Source organism: Pteropus medius, unplaced genomic scaffold, assembly GCF_902729225.1.
Source record: "Pteropus medius unplaced genomic scaffold, Ma_sr-lr_union100, whole genome shotgun sequence".
NCBI classification, from domain to species: domain Eukaryota; kingdom Metazoa; phylum Chordata; class Mammalia; order Chiroptera; family Pteropodidae; genus Pteropus; species Pteropus medius.
Window position 1 is genome coordinate 2,005,246 of NW_024342471.1, and position 7,549 is coordinate 2,012,794.

The 7,549-nt window shown below is 37.5% G+C and overlaps 1 pseudogene; it reads left to right on the top strand.

The window, feature by feature from the left end:
• The first annotated feature begins 3,301 nt into the window (after positions 1-3,301).
• On the top strand, positions 3,302-3,420 carry LOC120604166 (uncharacterized; annotated as a pseudogene).
• The last annotated feature ends 4,129 nt before the right edge of the window (positions 3,421-7,549 follow it).

The window sequence follows — 7,549 nt, forward strand, 5'->3', positions numbered from 1 at the left end:
ACCACAAATGGATCGTCTTGGGACAACAGCAGAAGATAAAGTAGTCACAAGTGAAGATACCCAGAGTGACAAAACAAACTGCTGTCTACCTAGGTAAACATATCAGAAATATGGAAAGAATGTACAGTGAATTTTTTCTTAAATAAAAAATAGATTGCAACATAGCACAGATACAGTTATCTGTTTAATAGATGGAAAAGTAAATTTCACAACTTTCCTGAAATGAAAACACAAAACAGGCCTAAAGTTTTCTAAGCAGTTTTGCAATACTTTGATAGTTGTTTGCCCTCCTTTTCCAGGCTGTTAAACTAGCCTTCATTCATTACTAACTTTCAAACTGAAAAAAAATAGTGCGGATTGTTTTTAGTAAAAAGAAATCTGTCAAAAGTGTTGACATTTCTGTTTCATAGTTTTAGAGAGTTAATTTCTCTCTCATTTAGCCCTGTATTTAATAATTTATTTAATGGCAAGTGAAAACAAAATGATTTTTTAAAAAAATTTTCATTACTTTCAAGTATACAGTACATTGGTTAGACATCTATATAGTTAGTAAAATTATCCCCCCAATTACTCCCTCCCTCCCCTGACCCTCCACCTAGCCAACGTATTAATGCTAACTGCATTCCTTATGCCGTGCTTCCCATCCCCGTGACCATCCGTCAGCTACTAATTTGTACTTCTTTAACCTTTCACCCAGCCCCCCAAACCCCTTCCTCTCTGTCCATCACCAAATTGTCCACTATATTTGTGAGTCTGATTTTGATTAGTTCGTTCTTTTCATTCCTTAAATTTTTCATATACGTGAAATCATATAGTGTTTATCTTTCTGTCTGACTTAAATACCTTCTAGGTTCATCAAAGCAATATCTGCTTCCATTCTCTTCTTTTTCGTATTTAGGGATCTTGTTTTCTTATTTTTTTAGCCACTCCATCCCTTGGTTGGAGCACTTAATTCTTTACCATTTAAGGTACTTATTGATGGGAATGTGGTTGTTACCATTCTTTATTCTATTTTTGATACATGTTTTTTCTTCTTAAAGAAGTCTCTCCAACATTTCCCATGATTCTAGCTTGGCGGTAGTAAATTCCTTTAGTTTATTTTTGTCTGGGAAGCACTTTATCTGTCCTTCAACTATAAATGATAGCTTTGCTGGATAAATTATTCTTGGTTGTAGATCCTGGGTCTTCATTCTTTCGACTATTTTTTTGCCAAGCCCTTCTGTCCTGCATAGTCTCTCTTGAGAAATCAGCTTCCGTCATATGGGTGTTCCCTTATATGTAATTATTTGTTTTTCTCTTGCTGCTTTTAATATTCTTTCTGTGTATTTAACCTTTGGCATTTTAATTATGATGTGTCTTGGTGTGGGCCTCTTTGGATACCTGAATTTTGGAATCCTCTGAGCTTCCTGGGGTTTTATGTCCATTTCCTTCACCAGGTTAGGGAAGTTTTCCATCATTATTTCTTCTAACAGCTTTTCAACATTTTGATTTTCTTCAGTTATGCCGATCAGACGAATATTTGGAGCCTTAATAGTGTCCCATATCCTCCTTAAATTATTTTTATAGTCTTGGCATCTTTTTTCTTGCCATTCTGATTGAGTGTCCTGATTGGCTTTCCTGTGCTCTAGATAGGGCATGTGATCCTCTTCTTTATTCACTTTGTTTATTCCTTTGTTTATTCATTTAAGATACTTCTCATCTCAGATAATGTGTTCTTCATTTCAGACTGGTTCCCTTTTATAATTTCCATTTCCAATTTTATGTTTTTTATCTCTTCGTGGAGGTTCTCATTGAATTTATCTACACTTCCCAACAGTTCATTGAGCATCTTTATAACCAGCGTTTTGAACTCTGCATCTGTTAGATTATTTGACTTCATTATATCTGGATCTCTGTTCTGTTCTCTCATATGGTTTCTGCTTCTTTGTCTTCTCATTTTGGCTGCCTTTCCATGTCTGTTTCTATGTGCTAAGCAAAGCTCCTAAGTCTCCCAGTCTTATTAGTATGCATTTGTGAAGTAGATGTCCAGTGGCATAGTCCTGAGAGGGGTTCAGCTGCAGGCCAAACTTAATTCAAGCCTCTACTTCTCCGGGGACACCTGTTAAGATTCAGCAAGCAGTCCACAGATGCTGTGCTTATAGTTGCCTCAAAAGGCCACAACAGAAACCAAGGCTGCCTCCAGTGTGAGTCTCAGCAAGGAGCACCTGACTTGCTGAGGATACACTTGGACGTGTCTTGGGTGGGGCCGTGAGTTGGGGGAGACAGGATTTCAGGGAATCCTCTGGGTGGAGCGACCTCTGTGATACAGTTTGATGATGTCACAGCTATGGCAGTGCTGTGTCTGCACACTGGGAGTGGGGAGGGCTCAACAAGGAACAATGGATACCTCCAGCACTTCTGTACTGAGCAAGTCTCGTCTCCACCCTCACACCGACAATATCTCCCTGTAAGTCCCTCGTGCCCCCTGAGCGCAGCTGAATGGGCGCTGGTGCTCAGAGCGTCAGGTCTGTCACCACAAAAATCCACTGGCAGACGTGGCCCCTTTAAGAGGCATCTGTCACTGCCTCTGCCGCTGCCGCAGCCTCCGACTCACTTAGCCGCTCGGGACCAGGCAGCCCCACGACCTCACCCTGTCCTACCTTCTGCCATTGCAGAGTGCTTTCTTGGATTTCTCCCTAGTTATATGACTTGTTCATCTACATCCCAGGCAATTTTCTTTGCTCCTGCTCCTTGTTTCCATCACAATGTTGATTTGGTAGCCAGAGAGATGAACAGAGCCTCTATCATCTACACCATTTTTTTCTCCTCAAAAACAAAATGATTTGGAGTGAGAAAAGTCACAAATTTGTATTTCTCATCCCAGAAATTCTCAGTCTCCTTACCAGAGACAACCATTTTTTTATTTCTAGAGTGTCGTCCCTAAAATATTCCATGCATACATAGGCATTGTATATCTTTGAAATTTTTAAACAAATGCAAACTTTCTAACACCTGTTGTTTCATATCTTGTCTTTTCCACATGGAAAGAAATTTTGGAGCTCATTTTATAAGTTGCATTTTAACGGGATCCCTCAAAAGTGATAAGAAAACATGAGAAACCAAGATTATTTTGATTGGTTCTCTAGAGAAATTAATTAGCAAGCATTTCTTCATGAAAGCACCTAGCATGTGCTCTGGCATTCATAAGCTGTAATTGTGAAAAACTCAATACAAGGATGTGGTTCCATAGTGTAGCAGTTAGCATGTCTGCTTTATACGCAATAAGTCCTGTATTTGCGCCCCAGTGGAGCCACAGTCCATGGTCTACAGCCATGCCACCCTGAACAAGCCCAATCCTGTCTAATCTTGGAAGCTAAGCAAAGTCGGGCCTGGTTAGTACTTGGAGGGGAGACCACTTAGGAAGACCAGGTGCTGTAGGTATAAATAATAAAAATAAATTAATTAATTAATTTAAAAAGACGCAATATGAGAAGTGAGAAATCAACTGAAAATATATCTTGTAATGGCCATTGACTGAACATTAGCCGCATGAACAAGTGCTTTGTGATAATCAGTGTCATGACTTCAATATCACTGTGGGAGATTAGGAGGCGTAGGACAGTTAAGAGCACTCTTTAGCTGGAAAATGCAAATTCAAATACCAATGAGCTATGATTTCAGAGCCATTAAATTAGCAAAGTTTTCAAGTCTGATAACATCAATTGTGGTGAGAATGAAGAATCAGAAATGGAAGGCTTTCATACTTGGTCCCTGGGAGTAAACATTGGAATAATTACATAGGGAGCAATTTTGCAATACTTGAGTAAAGTTAATATGTACATAATTTCAACTCAAGAAACATACTTTCATGTATCTATCCAAACAAGGTTCTTGCACAGATGTACCATGTGAACATAAGCCTGTTCATCGTAGCATTGCTTGTGATCGTGAAATGATGGAATACTATGGAGCACTTAAAATACATGTATGAATTAGAACTACATTTTCTTCAGCATGGATAAATATCAAAAATATAGTGGTGAATGAAAAGAAGAAAGCTTCAAAAGCACATGTAAAAGTATAACACTATTTAAGTAAATTTGTAAAACATACAAACAATGCTTTGTTTTGTTGTGGACACATATTCTCCAACTGTCAGGTTCACTGCCAGTCTTTTGCATCACACTATGGCCCTGGGAGTCCTTATGGACTTCATCTGCAAGCTCTCTTCCCTCTGGCTTCAGCTGGGTTCATCTAATAAGGGGCACCAGTAGGAGTCTGAGGGAAGAAGGAGAAGGAGGCTGTTCTTTCCCATCTTGCCAGGCAGTGGGCTTGCAGAAGCTGCATTTGTTCATTGAAGGCCACAGCTGCTGTCAGGTGACAAGTCTTTCTGGGTCTGTAGCAAGTACTTCTGTTTCCCTCTAAGCCTAGGTGTGATAATGATTCCCTTCGTTGCTATCTCCAAGGTGATTCACCATCCCTTGCTGAACTCCCTTATCACAGCCTACACATTTGCAAATAGAAATTTTATTAGACTGTTTTCAATTAGCCTCTTTGCATGTGCCTGCCAAGATCCTGAATGATGCACATATTTGTGTGAGGAGATTTAAAACTATGCCTGCTTATGTTATACACTCAGTTCAGGATACTGGTTACCTCTGGGAAAGAAGTAGAATTGAAGATGGGAGGAGGGCAAGGAGAGGGCTTTAGCTGTATTCTTCTTCAATAAAATTTTTAAAATCACAGAAGCCGTTATGCAAAAAATGTTTAAATCAGTTAAATCTAGGTGGTTAATACATGGACGTTATGTGATGTTTTGATTGAAATTTTTTCTAAAAATACTTTCTTCTAATAATAGGCTTTAAAAAGTGAAATGCTTCCTCATTCATGACACAAAAGTGTCACATGAGGCCCAAGACACAATACATCTGAAAGAAAGTGCTTCTCCCTCACCCTAATCCTTTCTTCACCAGCGCTTCTTCAAAAGACACAAAATAAATTCTGCACAGTTAGGTGAGACATTCTATTCCCTTCACTTGGAAAGTGTGGGAAAGTGCATAAATGCAATTAAAACTAGAACACATAAGGAAGGCAAGGTAAGATTGGCCCCCGGTCAACTCCGGAAGACATCGTGGTAGGTGACAGCCAATATATTAATAGAACAGATCCATTTGCATCTTTCTATTTCTGCAAATTATTGTTAACCAAGGCCTTACCTCACGTGTTTCCATGTTGCTAAGGAAGTTGCTTTTATCGCCAAAATAGACTCAAAATAGTATTGAAAATTGCTTAATCATTCAACTTCCTTGAGAAAAACATTGATTACTCTAAATCTTAGAGCTTAGAGTCAAAGCCTGTATTGCTTTGCCTTAGTACAGATGTATGTGTGTGTGTGTGTTTGTGGGTGTGCACGTGTGTGCATGCATGCATGTGTGTGTGCACACACAGGTTGAGATTTTCAGGTTTTAAAATATTTTATTGCTTTCTATGGTATTTACAGAAGTTACATTTTTGTGATAGGAAACTGAACAATACGAAGTATAGAGAGTTGAGAGGACAAGGCCCCTTGGCTGTTTAAGCCCCACCCAAATGCCTTTCTTTCCCAGAAATAAATGCTGTTATTAATGAGGCCTGTTTTCTCTTGGACCATTTTTTATGCATGTGTGAGCATGTGCATATAGAAATATCATCTTTACTATTAAAGCTTTGATATCCTTCTTGCCATTCTATAACTTACTTTTCTCATCTAATAATATATAAGCAATACATAGATACATTTCTATGAGACAGGTACACTTCAAAATGCTTTGCATGTATTAATGCACTTAATTTAAAAAAAAAAACAAACCCCTAGGAGGGACATACTATTATTTTCGCCATTTTAAAAATGGGGAAAGGGAAGCATGGAAAGCTTATCTGAGGCCCTTGAGCCCCTGAGCCTTTTGAGCTGCACTTCTCTTGCTCTGCCCACTTTCACGTCTGGAAATGTACTGTTCTTCCTCCCCATACAATAAAACTATTTTATGCTATAAAACAGAAGGAAGGGAGAAAGGAAGGAAAGAGAGGAGGAGGGAGGAGGGAGGGAGGAAGGAAGAAGGAAGGAAGGAAGGAAAGAGGAAGGAAGGAAGGAAGGAAGGAAGGAAGGAAGGAAGGAAGGAAGGAAGGAAGGAAGGAAGGAAGAAAAGCAAGCAAGCTTATCTGAGCATAGACAGCCAAGAAGTGCCAGCACCATTATTTGAATCTAGGCAGGCTGATATTAGAGCCCTCATTGGTTACGCCTATGTTACATTACCCACATATATAAAGTCTTGCCATGTCACTATGTATAGGTCTTTCTAAATCTTTTTAGGTGCTGCATGGTTTTCAATAAAATGGATGAACTATAGCTTACATAGCCATCCTCCCATGCTGGATAATTTGTGTTGTTTCCAGTGTTTTGTGACTCATACTTCTTATAAGTTACCCTTCATGCACATGGATAAATATTTCTCTGGGCTAGATACTTAAAATTGGAATGCAGAGTATGCACACTTAAAAGTGTTGACATAAACAACTAAGTTTTCTTCAGAGAGGGCTCTGCCAATTTTCAATAGTACATATCCTCATGGATGCTGGCTACTAATTAGCCTTTTAAATTAAATTTTTAAAAAAATTTTATGAGTTTATTTGAGCCCAAATGATGACATATCAGGGGAGCAAGTTCTCAAATGCTCTCTAGCCTTATCAAAAAAGTTTTAAGAACAATACTCTCACAAACTCCAGATATTAAAAATGTTTCCTAAAGTGATAGCAAAAATGATATTTCATTACTGGTTGTAACTCTTATTTCCTTGATTTTTAATAAGGCTGAGATTTGTTTATATGTTTATTGGAAATTTTTATTTCAACTTCCATAAATTGCTATTACCTTTCGTCCAATTTTTATCGAATTGTTTTCTTTTCTTATTAATTTGTATGATATAAATACATATATTGGTTAAAATTATTTTTCTGCTATACATATTGCAATTATTTTCTCTCAGTCTATCCCATCTTTAAAAAAAAATTTGGTGCCTTTTGATTCAAGAAATATTTAAAATTTTAAAGACAAGTACATCAGTCTTCTTTTTGGTTTCTGAAGTTGAGTCTTTCTCACTCCTCACTTTCAGAAAAAAACATAATACATGTTTATTGTGTAAAATATAGGAACTACAGATAAATAAAAAGTAAAAATCATGTATAATCTTAACCCTCAGATACAAACAAAAATTATTAATGTTGTGGGTGTTTCCTATTAATACTTCAAACATAAAAATGAATGTACAGTTGACCCTTCAACAACATGGGGTTAGGGGTGCTGACCTCCTACACAGTTGAAAATTTATGTATAACTCTTGACTCCCCAAAAACAGCTACTGATAACACCTACCTACTGTTGACCAGAAGCCTTACTGATATCATAAATGGTCAATTAATATATTTTGTATTTTATGTGTATTACATTCTGTATTCTTATAATAAAGTAGCTAAGAAAAGAAAATATTATTAAGAAAATCATAAGGAAGAGAAAATATATTTACAGTATTTATTG